The 25,674-nt window shown below is 35.5% G+C and overlaps 1 protein-coding gene and 1 non-coding gene across 5 annotated transcripts in view; both read left to right on the forward strand.

The window, feature by feature from the left end:
- Positions 1-25,674, forward strand: part of LOC116463091 (laforin) — a 358,522-nt gene that overhangs the window by 236,877 nt on the left and 95,971 nt on the right. The window lies entirely within an intron of this gene.
- On the forward strand, positions 13,555-13,718 carry LOC116463112 (U1 spliceosomal RNA). The gene has a single exon (XR_004246572.1). It is a non-coding gene; the product is annotated as a U1 spliceosomal RNA (small nuclear RNA).

Here is a 25,674-nt window from a genome sequence, read left to right on the forward strand (position 1 = left end):
TTGAATCATATATATATATATATATATATAAAAAATATATATTATATATATATATATATAAAATATATATTATATATATATAAAATTGCTAATTGGCTAATTTTATTTTATGTATATATTTTACTAAAATAAAAAAATTGGCAAAAATGGATAATAATACAGAAAGAAGAGGACAGATCTTTACTACTGGGAGATGTCAATCTACTCCTCTCCACTATTGATAAACATAGTTTCTCATTATGGATAGAACCAGTGGTCAAAAATCAGTAAAGACAAAAATTTAAGTGACACAGATAACAAACTTTTAAGAAATATTTTAAAACATAGCACCTCACAAATTAGAGAACAGAGTAGAACATATATAGAAACTAACCACAAATCAAGGAAAAAGTACATAGTGAAACAAGCACATAGTAGAACATACAAAGAAACTGACCACAAATCAAGCCAAAAGCAGATCTCAATAACTTGCATAAAATTATTATATACAGACTACATTATCTGGTATTTATGCAATGAATTTAAAAGTAAAAAATAAAATTAAGAAAACATACACAGTTTCAAATAATTTATGGTGAAAATAGAAATCATAATGAAAATCATAAGTACTTATAATAAATATAAAAACTAAAAATATTGCATGTAAAACATGGGATGCAATGAAAAGGCTTCTTAAAGGGAAATGTATAGCTGCAGATGCTTATGTTAGAAGAGAAACAGAATCCATCTTAAGAAGTTAGAATTCTGTTACATTGGCCTATGTGGTCTGTTTTTATGCCAGTACCGTGTTGTTTTGTTTACTATATAGTTCTGTAGCATAATTTGAAGTCACATAATGTGATTCCTCCAATTTTGTTCTTTTTGCTTAGGATAGCTTTGATTATTCTGGGTCTTTCATGGTTCCACATGCATTTTATAATTTTCTTTTCTATTTATTTGAAGAATGTCATTGGTATTTTGATAGAGATTGCATTGAATCTGTAGATTGTGTTGGATAGCATGGACATTTTAACAATATTCATTCTTCCCATCTATGAACATAGAATATTTTTCCATTTTTTTGGTGTCCTCTTCAATTCCTTCATCAGGGTTTTATAGTTTTTATTATAGAGATCATTCACTTGTTTGGTTAGTTCCAAGGTATTTAATTTTATGTGTGGCTATTGTAAATGGGATTACTGTTTTCGATTTCTTTCTCACATTTTTCATTGTTGGCATATAGAAATGCTACTGATTTTTGTGTGTTGATTTTGTATCCTGCAACTTTACTTATTTGTTTATCTGTTCTAGTAGTTTTCTCGTGGAGTCTAGGTTTTTCCAAATACAAGTTTACATCATCAGCAAACAAGGATAATTTGACTTCTTCCTTTCAATTTGGATGCCCTTTATATCTTTCTCTTTTTTGATTGCTCTAGATAGAACTTCCAGTACTATGTTGAGTAACAGTGGTGACAGTGGGCATCCTTGTTGTGTTCCAGATCTTAAAGGAAAGGCTTTCAGTTTCTCCTCATTCAGTGTAATACTAGCTGTGGGCCTGTCATATATGAATTTTATTATATTGAGGTATGTTCCTTCTATACCCAGTTTGTTGACAGTTTTTATCATGAAGCAATAGTAAATTTGATCAAATGCTTTTCCAGCATCAATTGAAATGATCATATGGTTTTTATCCCTCATTTGATTAACATTGTGTATCACATTGATTGATTTGCATATGTTAAACTATGCTTGCATCCCAGGGATAAGTCCATCTTGGTCATGATGAATGATTTCTCTAATGTATTGCTGAATTTGGTTTGCTAGTATTTTGTTGAGGACTTTTGCATCAATATTTATCAGAGATAATGGCCTGTAGTTTTCTTTCTTTCTTTTTTTATGTATCTTTTTCTGGTTTTGCTATCTGGGTAATCCTGGCCTCATAGAATGACTTTGAAAATATTCCTTCCTCCTCCATTTTTTGGAAAATTTTGAGTAGGATTGGTATTAGTTCTTTAAATGTTTGGTAGAATTCAATAGTGAAGCCATCAGGTCGTGGGCTTTTCTTTACTGGAAGACTTTTTATTATATCTTTGATCTTGTTACATGTTATTGATGTGTTCAGGTTTTAGATTTCTTCTGGGTTCAATCTTGGTAGGTTGCAATATCTGGGAATTTGTCCATTTTCTAGTTATCAGCATATAGTTGCTCATAGTAGCCACTAATGATCCTTTGAGTTTCTGCAGTATCAGTTGTAATGTCTCCATTTTCATTTCTGATTGTATTTGCTTGGACCTTGTCTCTTTTTTTCTTAGTCTGGCTGAAAATTTGTCCATTTTCTTTAAGTTTTCAAGAAACCAACTTTTTGTTGCATTGATGTTTTGTATTTTTTTTCGATTTCAATTTTATTTATTTTTGCTCTGATCTACGCTATTTCTTTTCTTCTAGTAATTTGGGGTTTGGTTTGCTCTTGCTTTTCTAATTCTTTAATACATCATTAGATTGTTTATTTGAAGTTTTTCTTATTTTTGATGTAGGCACTTATAGCTGTAAACTTCCCTGTTAGTACTGCTTTGGCTGTATCCCACAGGTTTTGATATGTTGTGTCTTCCTTATTATTTGTTTCATGACATTTTTCAATTTCCTTCTTAATTTCTTCAATGACCCATTGGTCATTCAGGAGCATAATATTTAATTTTTATGTACTTCTATAGTTCCCTAAATTCCTCCTATTAATTTCTAGTTTTATTCCATTGTGGTCAGAGAAGATGCTTTATGCTATTTTAATTTTTTGAAATGTTTTAAGACTTGTTTTGTGATCTAACATATGGTCTATTCTTGAGAATGAACCACGTGTGCTAAGGAAAAGAATGTGTATTCTTAAGCTCTCAGATGAAATATTCTGTAAATACTTTTAGATCCATTTATTCTATAGCACAGATTAAGACTGTTTTTCTTTTTTTGTTGTTGTTGTTCTTGATTTTCTGCCTGGAAGGTCTGTCTAGTGCTGAAAGTGGGGTGTTGAAGTCTCCAGTTAATATTGTATTGTATTGGGGCCTATCTCTCTCTAATAATATTTCCTTTATATACCTGGGTGCTCCTGTGTTGGGTGCATATATATTTAAAATTGTTATATCTTCTTGCTGACTTGATCCCTTTATCCTATGTAGTGAGCTTCTTTGTCCTTTCTTGTAGTTTTTATCTTGAAATCTATTTTGTCTCATATGAATATAGCAAATCTTGCTCTTTTTTGGTTTCAATTGGCATGGGAAATCTTTTTTCATGCCTTTATTTTCAGTCTATGTGTGTCTTTATATGTGGAGTGTGTTTCTTGTAGGCAACAGATCAATGGCTCTTGTTTTTTCATCCATTTCACCCATCTCTGTCTTTTGATTCAAGGGTTTAGTCCATTTACATTTAATGTTATTATTGATAAATGAGAAGTTATTGCTGCCATTTTGTTATTTGTTTTCTGGTCTTCTTTCTCTCATTTCTGTCTTCTTCTAGTAAAGATGATTTTCTCTGGTGATATTATTTAGTTTCTTCCTTTGTGTGTGTGTGTGTGTGTGTGTGTGTATGCATTGTATGTTTTTTGGTTTGAGGTTACCATGAGGCTTTCAAATACTCTCTTATAACTTATTATTTTAACCCGATAACTACTTAACACTATTTGCATAAACAAATGAACAAGCAGAAAGAAAACTAATAAATAGTCACCATAACTTCATCCCCACTACTTTCTTTTTAAACTTTTTTATTTTTATGATACTTTAAGTTCTGGGATACTTTTGCAGAACGTGCAGGTTTGTTACATAGGTATACATGTGCCATGGTGGTTTGCTGCACTGATCAACTCGTCATCTACATTAGGTATTTCTCCTAATGCTATCCCTCCCCTAGCCTCCCACCCATCAACAGGCCCCGGTGTGTGATGTTGTCCTCCCTGTGTCCATGTGTTCTCATTGTTCAACTCCAACTTATGAGTGAGAACATGCAGTGTTCGGTTTTTTGTTCCTGTGTTAGTTTGCTGAGTATGATGGTTTCCAGCTTCACCCATGTCCCTGCAAAGGACATGAACTCATCCTTTTTTTTGACTGCATAGTATTCCATGGTGTATATGTGCCACATTTTCTTTATCTAGTCTATCATTGATGGGCATTTGGATTGGTTCCAAGTCTCTATTGTGAACAGTGCTGCAAAAAACATATGTGTGCATGTGTTTATAGGATTTATAATCCTTTGGGTATATACCCAGTAATGGGATTGCTGGGTCAAATTGTATTTCTGGTTCTAGATCCTTGAGAAATTGCCACACTGTCTTCCACAATGATTGAACTAATTTACACTCCCATCAACAGTGTAAAAGCATTCCTATTCCCCCACATCCTCTCCAGCACCTGTTGTTTCCTGACTTCTTAATGATTGCCATTCTAACTGATGTGAGATGGTATCTCATTGTGGTTTTGATTTGCATTTCTCTAATGACCACTGATTATGAGCTTTTTTTTTCATATTTTGTTGGCTGCGTAAATGTCTTCTTTTGAGAAGTGTCTGTTCATATCCTTCACCCACTTTTTGATGAGGTTGTTTTTCTCTTGTAAATTTGTTTAAGTTCTTTATAGATTCTGGATATTAGCTCTTTGTCAGATGGATAGATTGTGAAATTTTTCTCTCATTCTGTAGGTTGCCTGTTCAATCTGATAATAGTTTCTTTTGCTGTGCAGAAGCTCTTTAGTTTAATTAGATCCCATTTGTCAATGGCTTTTGTTGCCATTGCTTTTGGTGTTTTAGTCATGAAGTCTTTGCCCATGCCTATGTCCTGAATGGTATTGCCTAGATTTTCTTCTAGGGTTTTTATGGTTTTAGGTCTCACCTTTAAGTCTTTTATTTTAGTTTTAGTTTTAGTTTTTTTGACATGGACTCTCTCTGTCACCCAGGCTGGAGTTCAATGGCTCAATCTTGGTTCACTGCCACTTCTGCCTCCCAGGTTCAAGTGATTCTCCTGCCTCAGCCTCCTGAGTAGCTGGGATTACAGGCACCCACCACCATGCCTAGCTAATTTTTGTATTTTTAGAAGAGATGCGGTTTCACCAGTTTGGTTAGGCTGGTGTCAAACTCCTGACCTCAGGTGATCCACCCACATTGGCCTCTCAAACTGCTGGGATTACAGGCATGAGCCACCACGCCAGCCCCATATCCACTACTTTTAAACTTTTTATTGTTTTTATTTATGGCTTATTGTACTGACTATATCTTGAAAAGTTGTTGTACTTATGATTTTTTATTGGTTCACCATTTAGTCTTTCTACTTTGGATAAGAGTAATTTACACATTGCAGTTACAGTGTTATAATATCCTCTGTTTTTCTGTGTACTTTCTACTACCAGTAAGTTTTGTATCTACAGATGATTATTTGTTGCACATTAATGTCCTTTTCTTTTTAATTGAAGTACTCCCTTTAACATTTCTTGTAGGACAGCTCTGGTATTGATAAAATCCTTCAGCTTTTGTTTATCTGGGAAAGTCTTTATTTCTCCTTCATGTTTGAAGAATATTCTCACCAGTTATATTATTCTAGGGTAAAAGTTCTTTTCCTTCAGCATTTTCAATATGCCATGCTACTCTCTTCTGGCCTGTAAGGTTTCCACTGAAAAGTCTGCTGCCAGATGTACTGGAGCTCCATTATATACTATTTGTTTATTTTCTCTTGTTGCTTTTAGAATTCTTTATCGTTAGCTTTCAGGAGTTTTGACTATTAAATGCCTTGAGGTAGTCATCTTTGGATTAAATCTGCATCATGTTCTATAACCTTCTCGTACTTGGATATTGATATTTTTCTTTCAGTTTGGGAAGTTCTCTGTTATTATCCCTTTGAGTAAACTTTATACCTCTATCTTTTTCTCTGTCCCCTCTATATGGTCAATAACTCTTAGATTTGGCCCTCTGAGGCTATTTTCTAGATCATGTAGGCATGCTTCATTGTTTTTATTCCTTTTTTCTTTTGTCTTCTCTGTGTATTTTCAAATAGCCTGTCTTCAAGCTCACTATTTTTTTTCTTCTGCTTGATTGATTCTGCTACTGGAGTACTCTGATGTATTCTTCAGTATGCCAATGGTATTTTTCAGTTCCAGAATTTCTGCTTGATTTTTTTTCATTACTTCAATCTCTTTGTTAAATTTAGCTGATGGAATTCTGAATTCCTTCTCTGCATTATCTTGAATATCTCTGAGTTTCCTCGACACAGTTACTTTGAATTCTCTGTTTAAAAGGTGACATATCTCTGTTACTCCAGGATCGTTCCCTGGTGCCTTATTTGGTTCATTCATTTGGTAGGGTCATGTTTTCCTGGATAGTGTTGATGCTACTAGATGTTCTTCAGTGTCTGGGAATTAAAGAGTTAGATATTTATTGTAGTTTTCACCATCTGGGCTTATTTATAGCTGTCCTTTTGGGAAGGCTTTTCACAAATTATTGAAAGAACTTGAGTGTTGTGATCTAAGCAGTTTCTGCTTTAAGGAGTATCCCAAACCCAGTAACACTGTGGTTCTTGCAGACTTGTAGAGGTATCGCCTTGATGGTCTTGGACAAGATTAGATAGAAGTCTATCTCATATTCTATTGTATTGTGGCTGAGCTAGCATTCAAAACACAACATACATTTCTTCTCATTCTTCCTTCCCCTTTCCAAAGGCAGAGGAGGCTCACCCCATAGCCGTCACCACCTTAGGCCATGAGGAGTACGGCCAGACTTCCTCTGATGTTCCCTTGAGGCCCATGGTCTCTTAAGTTAGCTTGTCATGAATACTGCCTGGCCCAAAACTCACCCTTCAGGGCAGTGGTCTCCCCTGTGGCTTAGGGCAGCTCCAAAAATGCTGTCCACGAGTCAAGTCCTGGAATTAGGGACCCCATGACCTTGCTTGGTACTCTACCCGCTGTGGCTATGATGGTACCTAAGGTGAAAAACAAAGTCCCCTTTGCTTTTCCCTCTGCTTGTCTCAGAGAGAAGGAGTTTCGCCCCATAGCCACCGCAGCTGATTATTTACTGAGTCTCACCTGAAGCCAGCAAGTCTCAGGGGCTCACCAAGGCCCTTGATGTAGCACCCAGGTATCACTACTGGTTACTCAGGGCCCAGGGGTCCTTCATTTAGTAAGTGATGAATGCTGGCGGGACTGGGTCTTTTCCTTCAAGGAACAGGTTCCTTTCTGGCCCAAGGTATGTCTAAAAATGTCATCTGTGAGCTAGCACCTGAAATGGGGGCCTCATGACTCTGACTGATGCCCTATCCTGCTGTAGTTGAGCTGGTATCTAAGATGCAAGACAAAGTCCTCCCCACTCCTTCCTTCTCCTCTCCTCAAGCAGAAGGAAGGCGTCTTTTAAAGCACCCAACTGAGCTGTGCCTGGAGTTAGGGGAGGCATGATGCCAGCATTGCCAGCACTCCTGGAGCCACCCCAACTGGTGTCTCAGTAGGTCACATGCTTCCCTAGTCCACTGTCTTTGGGCCTAGTTCAGCCTTAGGACTTACCTATGAGTTGCAGTCCTTTTGGCTTAGACTGACTTAAGTTTTCTTAGAAACAGAACATTTTGGCCCTAGGTGGTGAGGTTTGTGGGCACTCAAGTTTGGACTGCTGAAGTAAGTGATTCTCTGCTGACTAGGGCTGATTTAAATTCTTCCTCTATGGGTGGTCATCAGCTCACTTTGTCTGGTTTTCTTGTCCAGTTCAGTGCCTCAGAATTGCTGTGTTCTCCGCCAGTGCCCATAGAGGCTCTTCACACCATGCTGCAGCTGCCTGGCGTGGGGAAGGAGTGGTGTTGGCAATTCAGAACTGTCTTACTGTCTTTTTTATCTCTTCAGTGCCTCTCTCAGGGATATGAAGTGAAAGCCAGGTTCTATGCATGCTCACCTGATTTTTCATTCTCATGATTATGCTTTTCCTGTGTAGATAGTTGTTAACTTGGTATCCTTGTGAGGGATGCAGGGATGGGGATGATAGGTGGAGCTTTCTATTCTACCATCTTGCTGCACCTCTCAACTGAGGCCAATGATTTTGAAAATGTATAAACTGAATAAATTCCATAAATAATATAATTTACCAGAACTGACTCAAGAAAAAGTGCCTAAATCCTCCTACAATCATTAAATATATTGATCAATCAATAGATTAAAACATTTTCAACAAAGAAAACAATCGGCCTTGACAGTTTTGCAGCTGAGTTATCTTACCACTTAATGTTATGATTACGTGTTCTGTCTATGAGGTCAATGACTTTGATACCAAACGAGACTCTTGTGTTTCTGCCATTGCCACAAAATGAACTTTTATCAGCTAGCCTGCTACTTTAGGGAGGAAGAGAGCGGTGTGGAGCAGACCACATCCTACCTATAACTTGGAGTCAATACATATGGTCCCAGCCTAGAATAGCTAACTACAGCCTACCCACAGATATATGAATGAGTAGAAATAATTATTGCTTTAAGACGTTGAGTTTGGGGTGGTTTATTATATAGTATTATTTTATGAATAGCTAATATTCACTGTAGATAAAGCATTTAATGAAATTCAACAACTACTCATGCTAGACTATTAGCAAATTAGGACTGAAAGAGAACTTCCTTTTGTGCATAACATGTATCTTCCAATAAATCTATAGTAAGCATTATAAAACTTGTGTAGTCAAAATCTTTTTGCACTAGAAATTTCACTTCTAAGGAATGTCCTAGAGAAAATCGTACACACATGCAAGAATACATGTATAATTACTTCAATAGCATTATTCTTAATATTGCAGAAAATTAGAAACAGTCAAAAGTGTTTTTAAAATGTCAAACATAAAAATAAATTATTGACTAGTCAATTTTAAATGGAATATTAAAAAGCAGTGCATATAAATGAACTATAATTATTTGCAACAACAAAGATGACTCTTACCTACATAATACTAGAATGGCAAAATATTTTGGACTACATACAGCACGAATTCATTTGTATAAATCTCAAAACGTAGATATTCTTTTAAAGAAATTTTAATTTTTAATTTTTATTGAGCACATAGTTGGTGTATATATTTATGAGGTACATTAAAATATTTTGATACAGAAATACAATGTATAATAATCAGATCAGTGAAAATGGGATATCCATCACCTCAAATATGTATTATGATGCTGCAAACATTCCAATATGCTTTTATTTTACAATGTACAATAAATTATTGTTGACCATAGTCACTTTGTTGTTCTATCAGATATTAGATCTTATTCATCCTATTTAGCTATATTTTTGTACCCATTAACCATCCCCATTCCCCCTACCCCTACCACTACCCTTCCCAGCCTCTGGGAATCATAGTTCTAATCTCTATCTTCATGAGTTCAATTGTTTTAATGTTTAGTTCCCACAAATACGTGAGAACATGCAAAGTTTCTCTTTCTGTGCCTGGCTTATATCACTTAACATAATGATCTCCAGTTCCATCCATGATGTTGTAAATGACAGAATCTCATTCTTCTTTATGGCTGAATAGTACTTCATTGTGTATAAATACCATATTTTCTTTATCCATTGATCTGTTGATGGACACTTAGGTTGCTTCAAAATCTTGGTTATTGTGAATAGTGCTGCAGTAAACATGGGAGTGAACACATCTCTTCGATATACTAATTTGCTTTCTTTTGGGGTATATACACAGGAGTGGGATTCCTGTATTGTATGACCCTACTTTTAATTTTTTGAAGAACCTCCAAACTGTTCTTTATAGTAGTTGTACTAATTACATTCCCACTAAAAGTATATGGGGGTTCCCTTTTTTTCACATCTTTGCCAGCATTTGTTATTCCCTGTCTTTTGGATATAAGCCATTTTAACTGGAGTGAGATGGTATCTCATTGTAGATTTTATTTGCATTTTTCTGATTATCAGTGATGTTGAGCACATTTTTTATATGATTGTTTTCCATTTGTATGTCTTCTTTTGAGAAATGTTGATATGGTTTAGCTGTGTCCACACCCAAAATCTCATCTTAAATTGTAATCCCCATAATGCTCACATGTCAAGGGAGAGACCAGGTGGAGGTATTTGAATCATGGGGGTGGTTTCCATCATGCTATTTTTGTGATAGTGAGTGAGTTCTCATGAGATCTGATGGTTTTATAAGTGTTTGATAGTTCCTCCTGTGTTCACTTCTCCTTCCTGCTGCCTTGTAAAGAGGATGCCTTGCTTCCCCTTTGCCTTCTGCCATAATTGTAAGTTTCCTGAGGCTTCTCCAGCCATGTGAAACTGTCAGACAATTAAACCTCTTTCCTTTATAAATTACCTAGTCTCAGGCAGTTCTTTATAGCCATGTGAAAATGGACTAACACAAATGTCTATTAAGATCTTTTGCCCATTTTAAAATAAGATTATTAGTTTATTTTTCTATATAGTTGTTTGAGCTCCTTATGTATTCTGGTTATTAATCTCTTGTCAGATGGATGGTCAGCAAATATTTTCTACCATTCTGTGGGTTGTTCCTTCACTTCGTTGATTGTTTCTTTTTCAGTGCAGAAGCTTTTTTAACTTGATGTGATCCAATATGTCCAGTTTTGCGTTAATTTCCTGTGCTTGTCATGGGGTATTACTCAAGAAATCTTTGCCCAGTCCAAAGTTCTGGGGGAGTTTCCCCAGTGTTTTATTTTAGTGGTTTCATAGTTTGAGGCCTTAGATTTAAGTCTTCAATCTTTTTTGATTTGATTTTTGTATATGGTGAGAGATAGAGGTCTAATTTTATTCTTCTGCATATGGATCAAAACATAGACATTCTTAATTTGAATGTGGTTACATGGTGGTTATTTTGCTATTGGGATTATATTTTATATATTTGTTATATATCCATTTGTGTCTATCGATATGAGATAAAATATAATATGGAATAAAATATAGTCAAAGTTTATGCCAGAATTACATTATTATAATAATTTCAGTTGGCCGTCTAATAAAAATTTATTGAACACACTGTGTTTTAGCTTTGGTGGCTTTTATGAAGAACTTACAATGTATGGCGATTAAAATGATTTGAAGCATTGCTTTTTATGCACAGTATCATATTTTCGTAAGTATTTTTCAGCTATAGAAATATGACTGTCCTCTGAATAAAACAGATGACAGGAAATTTGAAACTCTGTGACATTATGTCTTATTTATCTGTGAAAGGCTATCATATAGTCAGGAAGAATATGATAGTATCTACTCTCAATATTACTATGCAAAATTTCATAAAGACAAATATAAACAGGACAGACACATGTATTCATTGGTCATGCAAGGATTAAACTACCATATATTTTATATAAAATGTGATTACCTACGTAGAAAACCCAAGAAAATAAACTGAAAAATACTATTAAAACTAAGGAAAATTTAATACACAATAATTTCTCCCTATAGGGTAATAATCAATTAGAACATATCATGGAACAATATCCCAATCAGAATAGCAGCGGAAATAAAAAAAAACAGGGAGAATTAAACCTAACGAAATATCTGAAAGACTGTTATGAAAAACAATATAACACTCTTTGAAGGATATATAAAGCAGCCTAAATAAATGCAGAGGCATAGCATGTTCCTGAAAGATAATATTTAACATTGTAAAGATGTTATTTCTCCCCAAATTAATCTATAAATTTAATGCAATCCCATATGAAATCTTAAAAGAACTCTTTGTGAACCTTGACATGTTTAATTTAAAGTTTAATTGAAGAGTAAAATATAATAATAACCAAGACTATTTTGAAAATATCAAAAAGTGGCATTTGCTCAATTTCATTAAAAAATACATGGTGTAAAGCTGTATAGCAGCTAAACCTACCCTACTTAAACAGGTGTTCATGAAGAGTCAGCTTGACTGCACAGAAAAAGAGTATAAGATCAGATCCAGCTACATAAGAAAATTTACTGTGTGACAAAGGCAGTGTGATATGTTACCCTGTGGTGAAATTAATGGGGAACAAATAGGCTATTTAATAAATAGTAGTGGGACAACTTTTTGACAGTTTGGAAATAAAATTAAGTTTTGCCCTACCTTGCACCCTCACAAAATTATTTTGAAATTGACCAAATAATTATATATAAAGTACAGAAATATAAAATTATGTTTAGAAAATAAAGAGAATATTCATTTATAATTTAGGGCTTTGAAGGGTTTTCTAAGAAAGCCCTAAATTCAGATTTCATAAAGGAGACAGTTGTCATATTTACCTTTATAAAAATTTAAAACTTTCAAATGATAAAATTACGATAAATAAAAGAAAAGTGACAGACTGGGAGAAAATATGTTACACATGTAACTTTCAAAAGATTATTTACTGTAATTCATAGGGACCATAAATTATGAAACAAAAAATTATACAATGAACTAAATAACTAAAAGTAGCTTAAAAACATTTTAAAAGATGCTCAACTTCATTAGCAAGCAGGAAAATGTAAATGAAAATAAAATGATACATTTTTTTCCCATCATGGTAGAAAAAATTACAAAGCTTAATCTCTACAGGTGGTAATGATGATGTAAAACAAGTGCTGAATAACTCTGTAGGTGTGTGTACAAGTTGTGTATTAGTCCGTTTACACACTGCTATAAAGAATTTCTCTGAAACTGGGTAATTTATAAAGGAAAGAGGTTTAATTGGCTTATAGTTCTGCATGGCTGGGGAGGCCTCAGAAAACTTATAATTATGGCAGAAGGGGAAGCAGGCATGTCTTACATGGTGGCAAGTGAGAGAGAGTGAGCAAGAGCAGGGAAAACTATCTTATAAAACCATCAGATCTCATGAGAACTCAATATCATGAGAACAGCATGGGGAAATCTGCTCCCATAATTCAATTACCTCCCTCCCTTGATATGTGGGGATTACAGGTGAAGCAGGCACGTCTTACATGGCAGCAGGTGAGAGAGAGAAAGAGGGGTAAACTGCCACTTACGAAACCATCAGACCTCATGAGAACTCACTATCATGAGAACAGCATGGGGGAAACAGCCCCCATGATCCACTCACCTCCCACCAAGTCCTTCCTCTGGCAGGTGGGGATTATAATTTGTATTACACTTCAAGATGAGATTTGGGTGGGGACATAGCCAAACCATATCAAGTTGATTCAGCCTTTTGCAGAGAAAAATTTCAGAATCCAACAAAAATTTAATGTGCAGTCTTTCTAGTGCCAGTGATTCTACCTCTAGATGTCTTTTCTAGATAAATAAGCCCCACTTGCCTAAAGATGCAAATACAAGGATTTGATAGTTAACAAAACTACACTCAACCTACACATCCATTGGTAGTTGAACTCCAGTATATTTGTACTGTAGAATAATGACACAGATTTATATATATACCAGTCATGTATATGCCAGCATGGAAAGATCTCCAACACATACTGAAAAGTCGAAAAAGCAAATTGCTGATATTAAGTATAGAATCATGACATTTGGTAAAAAATGTGTTTAAAAACAAAATTATATGTATGTATGTGCATACATTTACACACACATATATAAATATATGCATGTGTATATATCTTAGATATTGCATGGGAGGCGATCTGGGGATACTTACTAGGCAGGTGAGATATTGTGATTATGAAGGTGGTTTACCCAGAGTCGGGCTTATCCATTGCACTCTAGATGTTCTGACCCCTGTGACTTCCCCTAATGTGGAAAGCCCAATGGCATAATTTGTGGTAGTGAGGAACTTCGTTTGCACTCTCCCTCAAAAAGAAATTAAAAAGTAAAAACAAAAAGAAGAAAAAAGAAAAAAAGACAAAAGCAAATAAAAGAAAAAAGAAAAGTTACCTGAAATGAATTGCAACCTACTTACTGTTAACCCTCATTACCTGTGAAGAGGGGAGTGAGATTCACCTAAAGTGAAATTGGACTATTTATTCTTACAATATAATGTTTCTGTGCTTGAATTTTTTAAATAAAATGTTTTTTATGTAACTAAAATTAAACCAATACAGATGTAAAGAAAGAATAACTGGAAGTGTGAGCAAATGCATATGACATTTTAATACTTGGAAAGAAATCTTGGTATTGAATCAACTATAGTGTAACTCAATTTGCCATACTATGTACATTTATCTACTTGATTTGCATTTGGAGCAAAAGCAGGAAGGAGTCATCTTTATTGAGGCTTTAAATAAGAGTCTTCAACAAGTTGTTGGTAGTGATAGATTGATGGGTCCAGAAAACTCTTGCACTGGGATTCAGAGATGTGTTGACGTAGTGTACATGCTTGTGGCAAGTGAGAGGAAGACTGCCTTTCGGACACACAGACTTACTGGGTTCTGGCTGGATTGACTGCCATTCCCACTTCAATAAGAATTCCAACAGACATCTGTGGGAGTCATAGCTGAGTCGAATACCAAGCTATATTTTAACTTACGAGCAAGATTCATTGCTTTTAATTAGTTGCTCAAGGTAGGTATGTGACAAAATATTCTTTATAAAAATGCTTATGGACAAGTAAGCTCGAAATACCTAATCTTTTGAGAATCGATGAAAGGATATTCCCGTGGAAAAATATACTTATGTAATAAATTTGTATACAATGTCTTTTATGTAAATTTCCCATTTGACTTCATGCAAAAAGGGAATGATATATTTGTTGCACGCGGTTGATCCTACCCACCCCACCCCCCTGCAACACGCAAACACACGCATTTCCTTGGATCTTTATAAACGCCATATCCTGCTTGATATAGTCTCCTTTCTTCTATCTGACATTCCTGGAAATATCCAAAGTACAAGACAGGAACTTTTGCAGCATAGTCATGTTTTGTTAGTAAACATAAGTTTATATAAAACAATACACATTTGTTGATATTTTAATGGTAGTGAATATGTACTCACAGTGCCAAGCACTATTCTGAGAGGAAATTGAAGAAAAGAGATTTTAAGGAATTTGCCCATGGTCCCACAGCTGGTAAGGAGCAGAACTGGGATTCGAATCCAGCAGCCTGGCCCCTGAGCTTATGCTTTTGCATACTGTGATATGTGGAAGTGCGATGTGCCAATTCCTTTACATGCCCATCCTGGCTTTAAGGTGGCAAAAGGTCTTTTTGTCATGGTTGAACTTTCTGGTTGTCCTCGAAGATTTCTCCCCTTCTTAAAGTCCCTCTGAAATTACTGTCCCAGCACCTCAAGAACCTGCTGTGCCTTCTCATAGCTGGGGTTCACTGTTGCCTCAACCCAAATACTTTGCTGGAAGTTAGGGAAACCAGTTCATTTTTGCTTGCACTCACTATCTTTTCTGTTTGTCATTTCAGAGACTTTATTTATTTTTCCTTTCTCTCCTCCAGAAAGTCAATTTCAGACACCTCAAGAGGCCTTTTCTCTTTAGACAGTTAACAGTCTCTTTCCTGTGACACCGTACACAACATGTGGTATTGGGTTTTCTGGTTGTTGCTTAGTCATTAAACCTTACAGAGATGTTATGTATGAATGCAGCCCATTCCAGAGTGGAAAAAGAACAGGTTGTGTCTCTCCTTCAATCTCATCATCCGTGTTTCATTCACAACTTTTCTGTGGCTTTCAGAAACTGTGGCATTGCCTTTGAAAACTGCTCCCCAAACGTGAAAACCTCCCAACTGTCTGTTATTCACATGCATTCTCCAATCCTGACTGTATTGACTATGGTGCACTCCAAGCAAAGAAAAGTCCATCACACACTTCAATCAAGTTCAAGTGACTAAGGCTTCTACACAAGAACTAACTTATTGCCTGTGATTTTTGCTCAACTGCTCAAATTAGACAGGGGCATTGCTTTGGGCTAGAAATATTGTTTAGTCTTCTAAGTATATTTAGATCCCACTGTAAAAGAAAGATCATAGTTGATAAAGGTTGAGAACACAAAAAGGATTTAAATACTTAGGCTAATGAATGAGGGCACTGGTGAGAAAAGAGGCCATAATTCAGTCAAAGTATTTGATTGCTAATTAGTAAGGCCACTGAACGAGGAATAAAAACCACTAATTACCAGTTCTTCATTAATATTTCATGTTGATATGCTCCTGTTAGATATTTGATATATCAGCTCTACATGAAGTTTAGGGTTTTTTTAAAGAGAATATGTCTAGATTTGAATCTTGAAAATTAAAGCTATAAAACTGATTACATTGGTGATTTGTTAAAGAGAATATTCCTTCTCTTAGTTAAAATTTTTAACTGATTTTATACTGTTTTCCCTTAGGACCCAAGTAGTGTATCCTAACATTCTAATCAAGTAAGTGGTCTAGAGTCTAAGACAGTCTGCTCACTAACACTGATGCTCACCTGCCCACCCAGGCTCCCCATCATTCCCCATTCTGCATCTTCCATCTCGTACAGGAAGGAAGGAAGGAAGGAAGGGAAGAAGGGAGGGCAGGAAACAAAGGGTAATAATTCCCTTAATTCCCAAACTTTATGTTGAGGACATACTGTACACTAACCCAGTGTGAGGTGTTTTCTTTATATATATTTATCTTACCCACCTCCATCCAGTTTACTGCAAGATTAAAAGCCAGCATTTTCAAACTGTAAGAAACCTAAATAATTATATCTTCTTCTTAGTTTGCAGTTGGGAAGACTGTGATCAGGAAGGTTAAGAAACCTGGAGTATCATACAGTTTGTTGGTGACAATCTCAGGGAAAAGCTACAAATCTCTCTACTTCTGGTTTAAGGCTTTTCCTATAATTTCCATTGATATTTGAATAGAACTCTTGGTAAATAACATATTCAGTGTAAATCTCAGGATGTACAAAGTGCAAGAAACTCTTTAATTCAGACACCATATCAACTCTTTTATAGCTAAAGATGGTGATAACGAGTCCTTACCTATCTCCTCTGAGAGGAGCAAGAGGAACTAGTATTTTCTATTATGCTTAGTCCAAGCCTTTAAAAAAATTCTTAATTCTATTTTTGTTACTAGAATCAATGTTAAACTTAAGATATGGAATTCTGTGTTTATTTTTAGCTCAGTATTAACTACCAAACTTAATTAAAATACTAACTGGTCTGGACCTCTGTTTCCTAAACTGCTAAATGAGAGGGTTGGAAAAGATGATCATTAAAGCCTTTTTCAGCTGTTGCATGATTTTATGAATTATGGAAACTATTTCCTAAGTAGATTATAAAGGATGAAAAAGATTTTTTCCAGATTATTTTTCTAAATTAATAAATCTGTGATAAGTTGGTAAAGTTATATGTGCAGATAGGGAATAGAGGTATCATATTGTATCTTATATCACATCGTATCATATCATATCGTATAGTATACTAAAAGAAGTGTATAGTAAAAGAGGAGATAGCAGTAAGATGGTAGCCATCATTGAAAAAATAAATAAGAGCATAAATATTTGGGGAGGATCCAGGGACATTATTATCAAATTATTTGAATATTATTTAAATAATTTCCTATTTCAGAATCTTTTATGACCTTTATAAAAGTCATAAATTAAGACATTTTGATACTGAGTTGATTGGAAAGTTAGCACTTGAACAATTTGGATGAATAAATATGGAAGTATAATAAACAAACAGCCTCTCTCTACATTTCCGAACTTTTCTAGCATGATTCTCAAAGCCTGAATGTAACTCTGGTTAGTGGCATCCATTCTGAGCATTGTTCTCAGGGATTGATAAAGACTCTCACCTTATCCAGATTTTTGTCTGACTCTTCTGAGCCCTCTTCTCAACTAGGCCTCAGCCTTGGCTTGCCTTTAACAAGAATCTCCTATCTTTAGGGCCGGGCCCGGTGGCTCATGCTTGTAATCCCAGCACTTTGGGAGGCCAAGGCGGGCGGATCACGAGGTCGGGAGATCGAGACCACGGTGAAACCCTGTCTCTACTAAAAATACAAAAAAATTAGCTGGGCGTGGTGGCGGGCGCCTGTAGTCCCAGCTACTCCGAGAGGCTGAGGCAGGAGAGTGGTGTGAAACCGGGAGGCGGAGCTTGCAATGAGCCGAGATTGCGCCACTGCACTCCAGCCTGGGCGACAGAGCGAGACTCCCTCTCAAAAAAAAAAAAAAAAAGAATCTCCTATCTTTGATATCGCCTCTTAGTAATTTCCCATCCACTGACTCCCTCTCTTTGCCCATTGGCTACATATCCCCACTTGTCCATATTGTATTCAGAGTTGTGTTCCATCTGTCTCCTCTATTGCAATAGTCTTGAATAAAACCTTCTTTACCATTTTAATAAGTGGTGAGCAATTTTTCTGTGACATGAATTTAGGTGGAAGACTCAAAACAAAGTCCTTTCCACTTCCAAAGGGCCTACCTGTTTACCTACAAGGTACATAGGTGACTGCTTCCAAGACTATGAAGAATGTCTGTCTGGGGAAATTGAACTTTGATGGTTTTTGCAAGAAACTTAGTAGTCCCTTGATTTCTCTCCAAGAAAATGTATATTTGGCACATTTTTGCTAATGTGTTTAAAGCAGGGAAATTTATGCTAGTGCTTAAATAACTATCAGTGAAGAAATTGCCTGGCAACAGCAATAGAACTGGGGAGGGAGATATCTATTTCATCAGGATTTTTTGGTTCCATATACATGTAAACAGGTGCTCTGACCAGGTTGGACTGGCCAATGGATAAATTTGTCCTGTGAAATTAGATGACCCCCATTTCCTATCTCCCCCAAACTCCACTTTCTCACAATGTGTCTATCCCCTACTCTGATAAACTACGGGTTCAGCTACAGGGAGACTTTTGTAACTGCCATTGTGATTTATAGGAGGCAAGACTAAATCTAATACGTGATATCTTAATGCCTAGAGAGATAAATTCATCACAAGAGGAAAAGCCATCTTGCTTATTAAATCCAACATAGGAATAGAACCAAAATGATTGTTCTCGGCCTGTGAGTACCTGGGGAGAAGAATGGCTGTGTATAAGAATAGATAGAGCTTTACTTCAAGCACAGAAATACTGAGAGAGAAAATAGCATTTGGCTTCCCCAGCCGAGCTCAACACAGAGGGAATGGCCATTATCCTCACTTTTCTAGAACATTTGTCATTGCATGGGGAGAATTGGCAAGGATTGGCACTGAGGAATGATGGCTGATTATAAGTAACACGTGACTAACGATAGGCGAACACATGGACATATACTTGAGTAAAACATTGGGAATTCCTTGAAATACTCTAAGAATGAGAACTCCTAAAAGGTCTGGGCTTTCCACGTAGGTGAGTATAGCACTGAAACTCTCTGGATTTGAGTATTAATATTAATAATACTAATTGGATTCAGAAGCTTGGAATATTTTGAATATTTCATTTTATAGGAAAGGCATTGCTGATACAAGTTACATAGATTTCATAAGTATTGTCTAATAAGTTTCTTGTTTTATTTATTTAGTATTACATTTGTATTTGAATAGATCTTAATAATTCTCTACATTCAGACAACTGTATCTTGACAAATATCACAAATACAAAGGTTTTATCATGTGAATCACATATTTTCATAACATGTGTCAGACTGGCTGCTCAGAAGAAAAATGAGCCCACATCTGGAAGTCAGGAGAAGGAATTCCAGTCCCTGCCATGTACCCATCTGACTGCCTTTCTATGTCACCTCATTTCTCTGGCCTCTGGGTTCTGATTGGCCTCTTAGAATGTCTTAGAATGATCATCACTGTTCTATACATGCAATAAAAATTAAGTGAGTGAATTAGGTGTTGTGAATGCAAAAGAGATGCACTGGTAGCAGTTTTTCAGAAGATGCATTAAAGGCAGAATTATGTTTTTTTTCTCTTTTTCTTTTTTTTTTTTGTTTTTTTTGAGACAGAGTCACTCTAGTGCCCAGGCTGGGGTGCAGTGGCATGATCTCAGCTCACTGCAACCTCTGCCTCCCAGGTTCAAGCAATTCTCCTGCCTCAGCCTCCTGAGTAGCTGGGACTACAGGCACCCACCACCATGCCCAGCTAATGTTTGTTTTTTTAGTACAGAAGGGGTTTCACCATGTTGGCCCGGCTCCCAACCTCAAGTGGCCCATCCACCTCAGCCTCCCAAAGTGTTGAAATTATAGGTGTGAGCTGCCACGCCCAGCCAAAGGCAGAATTGTCTTGTTTCAACTCTGCTGACTTATTAGCAAAAAAACTTTGGGCAAATTAATTTTGTGCTTCTCTTATCTATAAAGTAAGAAAAATTATTATATCTAACCTATCAGGTTGTTGTGAGCATGAAGTGAGCTAATATATGTTAAACTCATAAACCTCACTTAGCACATAATAAACAATCAAATATGAGTATTTAAGCTTTGAAACTTTTGTTTTCTCATAGTCTATTCTAATTTATAATATTTCCATTTTATACTGTTGTCTTACTTTCCTTTATAACATCTGTAAGGTGGCTCAAGATAGAAATATCTAAAATATATACATTGAAAATTTCAAGGTGATCTATATTGGGAGAGATACATGAACAAACATATAATGCTACCCAACAGTAGAATGAAAATTAGTGGAAAAATAAGAATATTTATTTGTTCTTGTTTTCTTTTCATTCTGTTTTCATGTATGTATCACATTTTTGTAAATAAAACCAAATTCCTGCAATTTTTACACTCATATTCTGTACCTCCAATTCCTCTTAATTTTTTCCTCTGTTTAGTACATAGTAAGCCCCAATAAGTTTGTAGAAATTCTCACTATTCATTAAGAGAAAAAAAAAATGGAATGGAAATGGTCAAATGAAAGAATCAGGATTTGTGGCAGGAGGAGCACACTCTGGATTTCTCATTAGATGGAAAACTCTATTCATTTGGAAAGTTCTTCTTTATCCTTCTTTCTCTCTGTCTCTCTTTCTCTCAATCTCTCTGTTCGTCTCTTTCCTTCTTAAAAATTCTGAGGAGTGCAAATGCTTCAACTATAGATTAGTCTTTTTGCAAGCATGCAAACATCTTTTCATTCATCCAAAAAATTTTATTTGGCACCTACTAAGTACTGGGGTACCAAGTATAATATTTTAAGTTTAGGGTAACTACCGTGGGCTGGCAATTGGTAATTTCTATTATACTTTGTTTTATTTTCTACATTTATTTGCAATAAGTAGGTCATTACTATCATAGCAGTAAATTTACTTCAAGGTCTTCTACTTCATAAATCACTTTCCGACAGCCATGCAGGTCACTGGTAACTCACCATGCATCCCCCTTCTTCTCCACTTCAGTGTGCACATTTACATACAATAAGAATAACACAACAGAGGGTTTTAATTAAAAAAATCACAGTAATTTGCTAAAAAATATCAAAATCATTATGACTTATTCTCCAAGGGGTATGTTGGGAAATTTTAAATTCATTCTACACTGATTAGTAGAGACATGAATTTTGCTTTCTAAAATTGAATATTCAAGTAGTCCCAAGGAATCATTCATAGAATTTATAAATTTATAGTCTCATGTCTGAGTTTTAATGTATAAATTTTTCAGAAAACTTGTAAAAGCCTATATTTCTTATGAATAATTTACCAGTAAACCTTCAGAATATGAAACAACCGACTATCTCATTCTCAACGAATTATTCACTAAAATTAAAATATTTGGAGAAACAAGTACTGTAAAATAAAGTGATTTTATATACTGAAAATGTTTTAGTTATTGCTGGATGCGGTGGCTCACGCCTGTAATCCCAGCACTTTGGACGCCAAGGCGGGTGGATCACCTGAGGTCAGGAGTTCGAGACCAGCCTGGCCAACATGGTGAAACCCTGTCTCTACTAAACATACAAAAATTAGCTGGGCATGGTGGTGGGCACCTGTAATTCCAGCTGCTCAGGAGGCTGAGGCAAGAGAATCACTTGAACCCAGGAGGCGGAGGTTGCAGTGAGGCAAGATCCCACCACTGCACTCTAGCCTGGGCAACAGAGTGAGACTCGGTCTCAAAAAAAGAAAAAAAATTTTTTAGTTGTATATTTTAAAATGAAAATTCTAAATCATATAAGTAAATAGTTGTTTTTTTCTTTCACTTTTACATTTGAAAGTACTATTTATTCACTTATGAATATATAAATTCATACACATATATTTACTATCAAAATTTAATATATATTGATTTTGAGGGGAATACATTTAAATTATGCTTCTGTATTTTCCAAATTCCATTTGTTACCACAACACAATTTTAAGTAATCCCATATGCCCACATATTTAGAGTCCATATCTCTATTACCACATTATCTTCAACCACTGATATAAGTGTATATGTGTGTATATATTCACACACATATATCTATGTTTATGTATACACACATATATATGTATGCACATACACATATATACAATTTTTGCACACAATTGTACAATTTCCAAACATACTTAGTTTTTCTAGTAATTCTTTGTTATTAATATTCAATTTAATTTCACCGAGGTCAAAGGAGATGAGTTATATAACAATCCGTTGCAATATGTTGAAGTTAAATTTATGGATATGGCATGGGATCAATTTTCATGAATGTTCCATGTGTTCTGAAAAAACAGGATTCTGCCATTGATGGGTGTAAAGTTTCATATATGTCTATGTGAATCACCCAGGTAGTGTGAATTCGGATCTCAAGCCCACTGCAAGGGCTAGTTTGGGATTATCGAAAATCAAAGAAGAATCTTTTTCTCCACTTGGCACTTGATGTGAATTTTTTTCAGTATCCCCTTTGCATAGCAAGGTTTAGTTCTAATTCTTACTTTTACTGGGAGTGTTTAGTTCTAATCCTCACTTTTCCTGTGAGTCCAGTGTCTATGGGGTCATCTCTTATTATGTTCACTATCTTGGGAACATGCTGTCTTTTATCTCCCCTCTCTCATACCCCTCATACCACCATGGAAGCTCGAGATAACTAGAGATGGGTAGTCATCCACAAGATAAAAACCAGCCTTGGGGCTTGCTGATCTGGTTTCCTGGTATCGTTAGAATTTTGGGGGGCTTTTAAAATTCACTGATTTCCTGAAAGTTCAGGAATGCATTTGGAATGATGTTATACACATTTTAAAATATTTTTCCAGCAATTTAGTTACTTCCACCACTTCCGGCACTTGGGAAGATTATTCTGTGTGACTAATCTACCATATTATTGAAAACAGGAGCACCTGAACATCTTCTTAAGAAGGAACTGACATGCTGAATTTTGAAATCTTTCATAGAAGACCAATTTGATTTAATACCACAGACATATTATTAGATACTAATGGAATCAACAAAAGTGTCAAGAACAGATGGGAGTAATTCTCTTCAACTGGAATAGTAGATGAAAAACTCATAGGATGTGCTTAGGTTCTCCTTTCTTCTTATTTTAAATATATGCATTAGACACACTCAAATGAGAATACATTTGTTAAAGAAAACAACACCATGAAATAATTTTAAAATACTTTTAAGTTAAGAGAACACAATACTCTCTCAAAGCAATAATTCTCAGAGCCTTTTATAGGAAAAGAGCATAAGCAACAGTAACACATGGGGGTGAACTTGGTTTATCAGTATTTTACTCTGGGTCTTTAGGTAATAATTATGAAGCCATATGCTAATAAAAAGCACTCATGAATTAAGTACTTTTTGGTCTGCTATCCTGAAATTGCCAGACTCTGAAATGAGGAGGCAGACACAGTGAGGGAATTAAAAACAAGATAGTTTCCTCAGGAAATTCTACTGCCCTTAATCTAATCTTTGTACAGCTGCAATACAATTAAGGAACACCAGGGGCAAGTTACAGCAAGAGGGTTTTTTATTTGTTATTTTTTTGTTTGGTTGTTTTTTTTTTTTTTTTTTGGTTAAAAAAAACCCACATGACAGTGTATCTATTAGAAAAAAATACAACAACAGACAATTTGCTCTCTCAAAAACCTCTGAGAATTTTTTTTAAAATTTAATTTCAAAACAACAGGGAATGGGGAATCACCTGAGTGGAAAACTTTAAATGATGAGAATCTTTTTTCCCCCCTACCTCCATTCTCAACCAACTTCAGGGATTAATCTCATGTAATATTTTTTAATAAAGTAATCTGTTTAAAAATAATTTCATAGAGATAATCATACTTAAAGATGACATTACGCTCTTCTGGGCATAATGTGTGAGCACTGGGATAAGTTACAGGAAGAAATTGTGAGCCTGTTGGACAAGTAAACAGCATGAGAAGTTTTAGAAACAATACTTCAAAGGCATGAGACTTTGGAAAACAACTTTAACAATAAATATAGGATAACAGTCCTTCAGTTACATGTTACAATACACAAAAAGCTTGGAAGTCCTGATCACCCATTACCTAAAACCAACAAGTTCAACAAAAGCCTTATGTCATTGCAATTAAGAGGGAAAGAATGGAGTTTCACATAAGTAGTTTGATTTGCAAAGTTTGATTTACAAAGCACCAGATTCCCCATATCCCAAAGCAGCTTCCTATACTCAGTGTGCACACATTCAGCCCTATTGGTAGGTGTATTTTACTCCTAGAGATTCACCAAAAATAGGCAATGCTTCTGCAGAAATATTTAAGTTCAAACATTACTTGAAAATATACATTTATTTTTAATTTGTCAAAATCTGGATTTTTTTTTCTTTAAGACAGAGTCTCGCTCTGTTGCCCCAGCTGGAGTGCAGTGGCGTGATCTCGGCTCACTGCAAGCTCTGCCTCCCTGCAAGCTGTCTCTCGGGTTCACGTCATTCTCCTGCCTCAGCCTCCAGAGTAGCTGGGACTACAGGCGCCCACCACAACGCCTGGGTATTTTTTTTTTTTTTTTTTTTTTGTATTTTTAGTAGAGATGGGGTTTCGCCATGTTAGCCAGGATGGTCTCCATCTCCTGACCTCGTGATCTGCCCGCCTTGGCCTCCCAGTTTCTCTACTGGCGGAGAACAACATCTGAAATTTAGACAGAAGCAGACATATTAGCTGCAGACAGTAAAAATACAGAACTGAAAAGGCCCTTGGAGATGATCAGGTTAACACAGGTCACACAGCAGGTAAAGAAAAAGAGCCTGATTTTGTGGAGATGGAAATGTATTTGTTAAGGGCAAGGACAGAGATCTGGGTAGTCCCGCAGTTGCAGGAAGTATAGTTTTAGCATCAGAGACTGATGTCTGGATTTGGAGAATGGGATATGGAAGTAAATTCTCAATCCAGAGGAACCGCCTGGCAGGCCACTGTTAAGAGAACCAGGATGTAAAAGAGAGGGGTAGACCAAAGAAGAACAAAGGGCTGTACTGACACAGGAAGGAGAATGCTAGCAAGAAAATTTCAAAAGAGAAAACAATAATGAAGAGGAGTTGAAAAGAAGCATTCTATCCATGGTTTTCTAGAGCACAAGCTTGCAACGCTTTTCGTCTCAGAAACCTTTTACACTCCTCAAAATCAATGGAGATCAAAAGGCTTTTATTGTGCTGATATGTGTTTTATATGTTTCATATGTACTGATATACATTCATATTTACTGTAATACAAATTAAAATTTAAAAATAATTTCAAATTCTTAATTCATTAAAAAATAAACCCAACACTAGTTAACACAAATAACTTATTTTTCTGAACAAATGCTATGCTTTCTAAACCCAAAAATATTTAGCAAAAATATTGATATTGATTTACATTTTACAATTCTATTTAATGTCTGGCTTAATAGACTAGATTCTCATATCGGTTTCTAAATTCGGTCTCTTGCAGCATACTGTTTTTTTTTTTTTTTTTTTTTTTTTTTTTTTTT

The sequence above is a fragment of the Hylobates moloch genome, unplaced genomic scaffold (genome assembly GCF_009828535.3).
Source record: "Hylobates moloch isolate HMO894 unplaced genomic scaffold, HMol_V3 SCAFFOLD_27, whole genome shotgun sequence".
NCBI classification, from domain to species: Eukaryota; Metazoa; Chordata; class Mammalia; order Primates; family Hylobatidae; genus Hylobates; species Hylobates moloch.